The sequence below is a fragment of the Triticum aestivum genome, chromosome 5A (genome assembly GCF_018294505.1).
Source record: "Triticum aestivum cultivar Chinese Spring chromosome 5A, IWGSC CS RefSeq v2.1, whole genome shotgun sequence".
In the NCBI taxonomy this organism is placed as follows: domain Eukaryota; kingdom Viridiplantae; phylum Streptophyta; class Magnoliopsida; order Poales; family Poaceae; genus Triticum; species Triticum aestivum.
In genome coordinates, this window is record NC_057806.1 from 482401265 (window position 1) to 482413724 (window position 12460).

Consider the following 12460-nt stretch of genomic DNA (forward strand, 5'->3'; position numbering starts at 1 on the left):
TGAAGGCACCAGAAGGGGATGCAATCACCGCCCTAGGTGCCAACCCATCAGAGACGCAGTTGATGATGGCGCAGCGGAGAAGACGACGAAAGCGCAAGACTTCAAATCCAGTCGTACTCGTCCGCTTCACTCCCGCTACGACTGAGGGGGAATGTTAGAAATATAATTGGGTTTAAGTTAGAGATAAGGAGATAGAGATAGAATTAGTTTAGACCACATGTAACTTGTCTTGTACTCCAAGTCTCTACCCCTCTTGTACTCCTATATATACCCTACACAAGGGTCAAATCAATACAACACATAATTCTAGGGTTTCATATTTTCCACAATAACTACGCAAGGGACTAAGCGAATTGGGGATAAACCTTTTTTTAGGAAGGCCATCATGACTAGCTTTATTGATTTAACATAGGCATTACATCGTCCACAAGCGAAGAGATCAGACAACCCGGAGGCTCGTCTGTCCAGTTTAAAGAGGTCTTATTACAATAAGAAAAGTTAGCTAGCACATGCGTCGCTTGATTGAAAGAACGAAAACAAGGCTTGAAGACAACCTTCCCTATTAAAGAAGAAACATCCACACATTCCGCGAAAATTGCTGTTGCAGCATCCCACCATCTAGATTGGCCATCACAAAAGTTTATGACGTTTAAGGAATCTGATTCCACCTCCACACGAGGAAACCCTAGGGAGTTTGCAAACACTAGACCATCACGCATTGCCGTTGCTTCAGCCATCATTGCATCTGCAACATGAGGTATATACTTGCATTGTGCTGCTAAAAAATTCCCTTTATCATCTCTAATTACAGCTGCCGAAGCTCCTGCACTTTCATCTGCAAAATAGGCCGCATCAACATTTACCTTTATGAACATGAGGTCTGGTTTCGTCCACTTCATCTCTCTATTATCATTTTGTTTGCGATTAGCTTCATGATAATTACTAGCAATTGCGAGGACAGACATATGCCACCGCGTGGGATGTGGTGGTCTACCATCATGAGTTTGATTTCTCTCTTCTCGGGTCCTTGGCTTATAAGAGCATCTCCACCCGTTCGGCCCCCGAGGTATACCTGGTCATGGGCCGGGCCTAAAAATCCCATGGCAGAAAACTGAGGCCCAGGCCCTCCCAGACCTTACCATTGGGCCTACTTTTCAAGCCCAAGCCCAGCCCATCTGGTAAAAAACCCCGAAAAGCCCTTAGGGCTTAGGGCCGTAGGCCAGGCCTCTTCCTTAAAATGCCAATATGCCAAGCCCAAGCCCGTCTAGGCTCTGCTGGTGGGCTCAAAACTCAGGCCCAAGCCCGGCCCACGGGCAAGCCCATCGGGCCTAGGCATGGATTTTAGGGCCGGGTCGGAGATGGCCAGGACTACGCCTAGGACGCCGAAAAAGCGATGTTTGGGGCCAAACCGACATTTAATCTAGGCGTGGGGCGATTGTGTTCCAAGTCGCCGCCCCAGGTCGCCCCCAAATCGGCGCGCAAACTCGAGATTTGATTCAAATTTGTACAAACACGACACAAACTCAGCGATTTCATTCAAATTTATACAAAAAAACTGAAAACAAACTACGCCTACTACGCTTAGCCTACGCCGCTACTGCCGCCCGCCTTCTACATGCCGAGGAGCCTGTAGAACCGGGTGTAGTTGTTGTCGTCGTCGTCACCCTGCGTCCCGCCGGAGCCGCCGCCATCCCTGCTGCACCCCTGACCAGGGTCGCCGACGCGCGGGGGGTTGGACAGCCCGGGTGCGTCCTCCTCGTCGTCGCTATTGAGGACAACGACGCCGCCCTCGTCGCGACCATGGTGCCGAGCTTTGATCTCCTCATAGGCCCGGCGCTGGCGCTCCACCTGCTCGCGGACGTAGTCCGCCTTCGCCCACTTGACGGTGGTCTCATCGGTGGCGGCCATCTCCGCGTGCTCCTTCTTGACGGGGAGCAACCCTGGCTCGGTCTTCGCCCGGACGAGGCGGAGGAAACGAGGGAAGGAGCGGCCGCCCTCGTTGATGACGAGGGCGCTGCTGCGGGTGCGGCGCCCAAGCGCCGTCTCCTGCGGCTCTGGCTTGACGGGGCGAAGCGCCGGCGATCCGAAGGAGAGCAAACCGGAACCCAACGACAAGGAGGTCGCCGCCTCCATTTGCCGCGGCGTCCAGGAACTCCGGTGGCGGCGAGAGAAGGACGGGGACGCCGGGTACTTGAGGCGCGGCGTGTTGCCGGTCTCGATGTGGTCGAAGACGGCTTCGAGGGTGCGGCTGGGCACGCCCCACCACTCGCGCCGCCCGTCGGCATTGAGGCGGCCGTGGGGGATGACGCCGTTTGCGGAGGCAGCTTGGTCGGTGTGGCGGCGGTCGAAGTACATCGTCCATAATGTGTGGCTGTCGGCGGCGTACCTCAGCTCGTTCTGCCGCGCCTCCGACAGTGACGAGCGTATGTGGGCAATCTCGGTGCGTCGTTCAGCCCCGGTGGGCACCGAGGGCACCGGGACGCCGCCGGCGCTCAGCTCCACGAGACCGTCACCTGCATGTCTGGGGGCGCCGGGTAGTCGGCCTCGTAGAGGAGGCGCGTCTCGTCCTCACAAAGATGGTGTTGGCCGAAGCCGTTTGCCGCCACGGCGTCGCCTGGGTATCGCTCGACCATTGCTCGTCAGCGGGGGAAGAGGGGGAGAGTGGCTTCTGTGGCGAGACGAGGCGAGAGAGGAGGAGGTGTGGCGACTATGGCGTCCCCGGCGGGAAGGCTGGCTTTTATAGCCGAAGCGGCGCGGTGAGAAGCTACCCGCCGGGTGCCACATGGCGGGAGCGGGCGGGACGTGCGACGCGGCGCCTTCACTATGCCGCCCGTGAGGCATCAATGGAAGGCTGACCGGCACGGCAGCCTTGGCATTGATACCCGCGGGAACCGAGGCAATGAGGACGACGAAGCGGCATGACGCTGACTCGGCGGGCCCTGATACGTCCATTTTACATCATACTTTTATATTGATATTTATTGCATTATGGGCTGCTATTACATGTTATATCATAATACTTATGCCTTTTCTCTCTTACTTTATAAGGTTTACATGAAGAAGGAGAATGCCGGCAGCTGGAATTCTGGACTGGAAAAGGAGCAAATATTAGAGACCTATTCTGCACAACTCCAAAAGTCCTAAAACTTCACGAAGCATGTTTTTGGAATATATAAAAAATATTGGGCAAAGAAAGTACCAGAGGGGGGCCACCAGCCAGCCACAAGGGTGGAGGGCGCGCCCTAACCCCTAGGCGCGCCCCCGTCCTTGTGGGCCCCTGGCAGGCCTCCGATTGCCATCTTCTGCCATATGGTGTGTTTTGACCTGAAAAAAAATCAAAAGGAGGCTTTCGGGACAAAGAGCCGCCGTCTCGAGGTGGGACCTGGGCAGAACCAATCTAGGGCTTTGGCGGAGCTGTTCTGCCGGGGAAACATCCCTCCCGGAGGGGGAAATCAAAGCCATCATCATCACCAACGATCCTCTCATCGAGAGGGGGTCAATATCCATCAACATCTTCACCAGCACCATCTCCTCTCAAACCCTAGTTCATCTTTTGTATCCGATCTTTGTCTCAAAACCTCATATTGGTACCTGCGGGTTGCTAGTAGTGTTGATTACTCCTTGTAGTTGATGCTAGTTGGTTTATCCGGTGGAAGATTATATTTTAAGATCCTTAATGATAATTAATACTCCTTTGATCTTGATCATGAATATGCTTTATGTGAGTAGTTACGTTTGTTCCTGAGGACATGGGAGAAGTCTTGTTATAAGCAATCATGTGAATTTGGTATTCGCTCGATATTGTGATGAGATGTATGCGGTCTCTCCTCTAGTGGTGTTATGTGAACATCGACTACATGACACTTCACCATTATTTGGGCTTGGGGGAAGGCATTGGGAAGTAATAAGTAGATGATGGGTTGCTAGAGTGACAGAATCTTAAACCCTAGATTATGCGTTGCTTCATAAGGGCTGATTTTGGATCCATATGTTTCATGCTATGGTTAGGTTTACCTTAATTCTTCTTTCATAGTTACAGATGCTTGCGAGAGGGGTTAATCATAAGTGGGAGGCTTGTCCAAAGAAGGGCAGCACCCAAGCACCGGTTCACCCACATATCAAATTATCAAAGTAACGAACGCGAATCATATGAAAACTAATTTGACAACAATGCCCATGTGTCCTCGGGAGCGCTTTGTTTTATATAAGAGTTTGTCCAGGCTTGTCCTTTGCTACAAAAAAGATTGGTCCACCTTGCTGCACTGTGTTTACTTTTGTTACTTGTTACCCGTTATGATTTATCTTATCACAAAACTATCTGTTACCGATAATTTCAGTGTTTGCAGAAAATACCTTGCTGAAAACCACTTGTCATTTCCTTCTGCTCCTCTTTGGGTTCGACACTCTTACTTATCGAAAGGACTACAATAGATCCCCTATACTTGTGGGTCATCAAGACTCTTTTCTGGCTGCTGCCGGGGAGTGAAGTGCCTTTGGTAAGTGAAATTTGGTAAGGAGACATTTATATAGTGTGTTGAAATTTACTGTCACTTGCTACTATGGAAAGTAATCCTTTGAGGGGCTTGTTAGGGGTATCTTCACCTAGACTAGAAGAGCAAAGAGTAGCTCCTCAACCTACCGCACCTACTGAAAATATTTATTATGAAATTCCTTCTGTTATGATAGAGAAACTGCTAGCTAATCCTTTTGCAGGAGATGAAGATGAAACATTACATCCTGATATGCACCTAATCTATGTGGATAAAGTTTGTGGATTATTTAAGCTTGCAGGTATTCCTGAGGATGTTGTCAAGAAGAAGGTCTTCCCTTTATCTTTGAGGGAAAGGCATTGACATGGTATAGGCTATGTGATGATATTGGATCATGGAACTACAACCGATTGAAATTGGAATTTCATCAGAAGTTTTATCCTATGCGTCTGGTTCATCGTGATTGGAATTATATATATAATTTTTGGCCTTGTGAAGGAGAAAGTATCGCTCAAGCTTGGGGGAGGCTTAAGTCAATGTTATATTCATGCCCCAATCATGAGCTCTCAAGAGAAATTATTATTCAAAAAATTTATGCTCGGCTTTCTTATAATGACCGATCCATGCTCAAAACTTCCTGTACTGGTTCCTATATGAAGAGGGATATTGAATTCAAATGGGATTTATTGGAAAGAATTAAACGCAACTCTAAAGATTGGGAACTCGACGAAGGTAAAGAGTCAGGTATAAACCTTAAGTTTGATTGTGTTAAATCTTTTATGGATACCGATGCTTTTCGTGATTTAGCACTGAATATGGACTTGACTCTGGGATAGTAGCTTCTTTCTGTGAATCTTTTGCTACTCATGTTGATCTTCCTAAGGAGAAGTGGTTTAAATATCATCCTCCCATTGAAGTTAAAGTAGTAGGACCTATTAAAGTTGAACACGAAACTATTACTTATAATGTTGATCCTATTGTTCCTACTGCTTATATTGACAAACCATATTTTCCCGTTAGAATAAAGGATCATGCTAAAGCTTCAACTATAGTTCATAAGAGTTATACTAGAACACCTACACCCTCTGAGCAAATTAAAGTTGAACCTAGTACTGCTATGGTTAAAAATCTCTTAGTTGATAATATTGATGGGCATGTTATTTATTTCTGTGATGAAGCTGCTAGAATTGCCAAACCTGATACTATAAATAAATATAGACTTGTTGTTGGCATGCCTGTTGTTTCAGTTAAAATAGGAGTTCATTATTATCATGGCTTATGTGATGTGGGTTCTAGTGCGAGTGCAATTCCTTATGAATGATATTACACCTACTGAGATAGAAGATATTGATAATACTATTAAGCTTGCTAGTAGAGATACTATATCACCAATAGGGATTGTTAGAGATGTTGAAGTCTTGTGTGAGAAAATAAAATACCCTACAGATTTTCTTGTTCTTGCTTCTCCACAAGATGAATTTTGTCCCATTATATTTGGTAGACCTTTCTTGAATACTGTTAATGCTAAGATAGACTGCGAGAAAGATATTGTTACTATTGGTTTAGGGGATATGTCTCATGATTTTAATTTCTCTAAATTTCGTAGACAACCCCATGATAAAGAATTGCCTAGTAAGGATGAATTATTGGTCTTGCTTCTATTGCCGTGCCTCCTACTGACCCTTCAGAACAATATTTGCTAGACCATGAAAATGATATGTTTATGAATGAAAGAAGGGAAATAGATGAAGTATTCTTTAATCAAGGGCCTATCTTGAAACACAATTTTCCTGTTGAAATCCTTGGGGATCCTCCTCCACCGAAGGGTGATCCCGTGTTTGATCTTAAACAATTACCTGGTACTCTGAAATATGTTTATCTTGATGAAAATAAGATATATCTTGTTATTATTAGTGCTAACCTTTCAGAGCATGAAGAAAAGAAATTATTGAAAACTCTGAAGAAGCATTCTGCTGCTATTGGATATACTCTTGATGATCTTAAGGGCATTAGTCCCACTCTATGTCAGCACAAAATAAAATTGGAGAAAGATGCTAAACCAGTTGGTGATCATCAAAGACGGTTAAATCCTAAGATGAAAGAAGTGGTAAGAAATGAAATACTAAAATTTCTGGAGGCATGTATAATTCATCCTATTGCTGATAGTCAATGGGTAAGTCTTGTCCATTGTGTCCCTAAGAAAGGAGGTATTAATGTTGTTCCTAATGATAAGAATGAATTGACTCCACAAAGAATTGTTATAGGTTATAGAATGGTAATTGATTTCCGCAAATTAAATAAAGCTACTAGAAAAGATCATTACCCTCTACCTTTTATTGATCAAATGCTAGAAAGATTATCCAAGCATACGCATTTTTTGTTTTCTAGATGGTTATTCTGGTTTCTCTCAAATACCTGTGGCAAAAGATGATCAAGAGAAAACCACTTATACTTGCCCTTTCAGTACCTTTGCTTATGGACGTATGCCTTTTGGTTTATGCAATGCACCTACTATCTTTCAAAGATGTATGGCGGCTATATTCTCTGATTTTTATGAAAAGATTGTTGAGGTTTTCATGGATGATTTCTCCATTTACAGAACTTCTTTTGATGATTGCTTAAGCAAGCTTGACCGAGTTTTGCAGAGATGTGAAGAAACTAATCTTGTCTTGAATTGGGAGAAGTGCCACTTTATGGTTAATGAAGGATTGTCTTGGGGCATAAAATTTCTGCAAGATATATTGAAGTTGATAAAGCTAAAGTAGATGCTATTAAAAATTTGTCGTGTCCTAAAGATATCAAAGGTATAAGAAGTTTCCTTGGTCATGCTGGTTTCTATAGGAGGTTTATTAAAGACTTCTCTAAAATTTCTAGGCCTCTCACTAATCTATTGCAAAAAGATGTTCCTTTTGTTTTTGATGATGATTGTGTAGAAGCATTTGAAATACTTAAGAAAGGCTTGAATTTTGCACCTATTGTTCAGCCACTTGATTGGAATCTACCCTTTGAAATTATGTGTGATGCTAGTGATTATGCTGTTGGTGTTGTTCTAGGACAAAGAGTTGATAAGAAATTAAATGTTATTCAATATGCTAGTAAAACTATAGATAGTGCGCAGAGAAATTATGGTAGCACTGAAAAAGAATTTTTAGCAATTGTATCTGCATGTGATAAGTTCAGACCTTATACTGTTGATTCCAAAGTAACTGTTCACACTGATCATGCTGCTATTAAATATCTTATGGAAAAGAAAGATGCTAAACCTAGACTTATTAGATGGGTTCTCTTGTTACAAGAGTTTGATTTGCATATTATTGATAGAAAGGGAGCTGAGAACCCTGTTGCAGACAACTTGTCTAGGTTAGAACATGTTCTTGATGACCCACTACCTATTAATGATAGCTTTCTTGATGAACAATTAGCTGTCATAAATGCTTCTCGTAATGCTCCATGGTATGCTGATTATGCTAATTACATTGTTGCTAAATTTATACCACCTAGTTTCACATACCAGCAAAAGAAAAGGTTTTTCTATGATTTAAGACATTACTTTTGGGATGACCCACACCTTTATAAAGAAGGAGTAGATGGTGTTATTAGACATTGTGTACCCGAGCATGAACAGGAACAGATCCTAGGCAAGTGTCACTCCGAGGCTAATGGAGGGCACCACGCTGGAGATAGAACTGCACATAAGGTATTGCAATCCGGTTTCTATTGGCCCACTCTCTTTAAGGATGCCCGTAAGTTTGTCTTGTCTTGTGATGAATGCCAGAGAATTGGTAATATTAGTAGACGTCAGGAAATGCCTATGAACTATTCACTTGTTATTGAACCATTTGATGTTTGGGGCTTTGATTATATGGGACCTTTTCCTTCCTCCAATGGGTATACACATATTTTAGTTGTTGTTGATTACGTTACTAAGTGGGTAGAAGCTATTCCAACTAGTAGTGCTGATCATAACACTTCTAGTAAGATGCTTAAAGAAGTTATTTTTTTCGAGGTTTGGAGTCCCTAGGTATTTAATGACTGATGGTGGTTCACATTTTATTCATGGTGCTTTCCATAAAATGCTTGCTAAATATGATGTCAACCATAGAATTGCATCTCCTTATCATCCTCAGTCTAGTGGTCAAGTAGAATTGAGTAATAGAGATATTAAATTAATTTTGCAAAAGACTGTTAATAGATCTAGAAAGAATTGGTCTAAGAAACTTGATGATGCATTACGGGCTTATAGAACTGCTTATAAGAATCCTATGGGTACGTCTCCCTATAAAATGGTTTATGGAAAAGCATGTCACTTACCTCTTGAACTAGAACATAAGGCATATTGGGCTATTAAAGAGCTCAATTATGATTTCAAACTTGCCGGTGAGAAGAGGTTATTTGACATTAGCTCACTTGACGAATGGAGAACCCAAGCCTATGAGAATGCCAAGTTGTTTAAATAAAAAGTTAAAAGATGGCATGACAAAAGGATACAAAAGTGTGAGTTTAATGTAGGTGATCATGTTATGCTATACAACTCTCGTTAAATTTTTTTTGCAGGAAAGCTTTTCTTTAAATGGGAAGGCCCTTACATTATCGAGGAGGTCTATCGTTCCGGTGCCATAAAAATCAAAAATGCCGAAGGTGGTAAACGCTCAAAGAATCAAACATTATATCTCAGGTACTCCCATAAATGTTGAGACCAATATTATTAATACGTAACACCGGCGGAGTACATAAGGGACACTTTCTAGAACGTTTTAGACTCCGAAAAGGAATAGGTATGTACGTAAGTAAACCGACTCCAAAACGTTTCCAGTAGCAATTTTTCTCTGTTTTGGAATATTTAAAAAATTAGGAAAATTCAAAGTAGTCTGAGAGAGACACGAGGCCACCACAAGGGTGGAGGGCGCGCCCTACCCCCCGGGCACGCCCCCCGTCCTTGTGGCCACCTCATGTGCCCCCGGACTCCGTTTTCTTGCATGATACTTCTTTTGGTCGGTAAAAATTCATTATATATTCTCCAGAAAGTTTTGACCACAGTACCACGACAAAACCTACGGTTTTTGTTTTGAGTTGTTTCTACATCAGATTTGGAGCAAGATGTCTTCGCAAGAGTCGGTCGGAGAGTCGGGTATCTCACCCGAACCCGGGCCCAAGATCTTACAGCGAAGCTGACCACTTCGGGCAATCAACGGAGGAAGAGATGGAGGCTGACTTGAAAAGGGTGGATGCCATGGAGGAGGATCAAGAAGTTACCTCTCGACTTCAAACCAGATTCATGCTGGAGGAACTTTAGAGCTCAACAATACCAAATTCGGCCATTCCTCCCAATGCTAGATTTCTCTCTTATGAAAATGTGAAAAAGAGTGTTGCCTTTTCTCTCGCAACCATGAAACATCCATCGGTGAATGGAGCTCTAGCTGTCAGGGGCAAGCTTCGCAAGGAAGTAATGGATCTTAAGCAGCAAATAAATAAGCTCAGGGAAGAGAATTGCATCCTAAGGGGCATCATCGCCAAGAATATCACATCACCACCTCCGAAGAAAGAGACATAATTACATGGGTATGGGCACTCCCCTTGGCAACTTCCAAGCTTGGGGGAGTTGCCCTGGTATCGTATCATCATCACATCTTTATCTTTATCATTTTTCTTAGTTTGACTCTTTTGGTTATATCTTGATCTAGTAGAATAAAGTTTTTTAGTATGATCTAGCTTTGAGTTTTGTTTCGATCTCTATCTATGTAATCGAGTCCGTGACATATATATAATAAAGAGTAGTTTTGAGTTGGGGGCTTTGCTTTCTTGCCATGATCTTGAGGGAATTAAATAAAAGAAAGAGTAAAAATAAATAAAAAGATCATATATTGATCTTATGGAGAGTGATGACTTCACATATAAAGAGTATGATGAATAAAATTTGTTGAGAGTTGACAAACATAGTTTTGGTCATTGTTGCAATTAATAGGAAGTAATAAAGAAAGAGAGGCCTCACATATAAATATACTATCTTGGACATCTTTTGTAACTGTGAGCACTCATTAAAATATGACATGCTAAAAAGTTGATGTTGGACATGGAAGACAACATAATAGGTTATGTTTTCTTATATCTGAATAGAAGTTATATTGTCATGGATCATCCAACATGTTGAGCTTTCCTTTCCCTCTCATGCTACCCAAATTCTTTGCACCAAGTAGAGATGCTACTTGTGCTTCCAAACATCCCTAAACCCAGTTTTGCCATGAGAGTCCACCATACCTACCTATGGATTGAGTAAGATCCTTCAAGTAAGTTGTCATCGGTGCAAGCAATAAAAATTGCTCTCTAAATATGTATGATCTATTAGTGTGAAGAAAATAAGCTTTACACAAACTTGTGATATGGAAGAAATAAAAGCGACATATTGCATAATAAAGGTCTTCATCACAAGCGGCAATATAAGTGACGTTCTTTTGCATCAAGATTTTGTGCATCCAACCATAAAAGCGCATGACAACCTCTGCTTCCCTCTGCGAAGGGCCTATCTTTTAATTTTATATTCTACCCTTATACAAGAGTCATGGTGATCATCACCTTTCCTTTTTACACTTTTTCCTTTGGCAAGCACTATATGTTGGTGAAGGAAATATGCCCTAGAGGCAATAATAAAGTTATTATTTATTTCCTTATATCATGATAAATGTTTATTATTCATGCTAGAATTGTATTAACCGGAAACATAATACATGTGTAATACATAGACAAACAAAGTGTCACTAGTATGCCTCTACTTGACTAGCTCGTTGATCAAAGATGGTTATGTTTCCTAACCATAGACATGAGTTGTCATTTGATTAACGGGATCGCATCATTAGGAGAATGATGTGATTGACTTGACCCATTCCGTTAGCATATCACTTGATCGTTTAGTTTGTTGATATTGCTTTCTTCATGACTTATACATGTTCCTATGACTATGAGATTATGCAACTCCCGTTTACCGGAGGAGCACTTTGTGTGCTACCAAACATCACAACATAACAGGGTGATTATAAAGGTGCTCTACAGGTGTCTCCGAAGGTACTTGTTGGGTTGGCGTATTTCGAGATTAGGATTTGTCACTCCGATTGTCGGAGAGGTATCTCTGGGCCCTCTCGGTAATGCACATCGCTTAAGCCTTGCAAGCATTGCAACTAATGAGTTAGTTGTGGGATGATGTATTACGGAACGAGTAAAGAGACTTGCCGGTAACGAGATTGAACTAGGTATTGAGATACCAATGATTGAATCTCGGGCAAGTAACATACCGATGACAAAGGGAACAACGTATGTTGTTATGCGGTCTGACCGATAAAGATCTTCGTAGAATATGTAGGAGCCAATATGAGAATCCAGGTTCCGCTATTGGTTATTAACCGGAGACGTGTCTCGGTCATGTCTACATTGTTCTCGAACCCGTAGGGTCCGCACGCTTAACGTTACGATGACAGTTTCATTATGAGTTTATATATTTTGATGTATCGAAGGTTGTTCGGAGTCCCGGATGTGATCACGGACTTGACGAGGAGTCTCGAAATGGCCGAGACATAAAGATCAATATATTGGACCACTATATTTGGACACCGGAAAGGTTCCGGGTAAGATTGGGACAATACCGGATCACCGAGAGGTTATCGGAACCCCCCGGGAGGTATATGGGCCTTATTGGGCCTTAGTGGAAAGGAGGGGAAAGGAGCAAGGGAGGGGGCGCCCCCCCAAGCCCAATCCGAATTGAGAGGGGGGCCGGCCCCCCTTTCCTTCCTCCCTCCCCCCTCTTCCTTCCCTCTCCTACTCCTAATAGGAAAAAGGGGAGTCCTACTCCCGGTGGGAGTTGGACTCCCCCCCTTGGGCGCGCCACCCTCCTTGGCTGGTCCCCTCCTCCACCCCTTTATATACAGGGGCAGGGGGGCACCCCAGAGACACAACAATTGATCATTGATCTCTTAGCTGTGCGC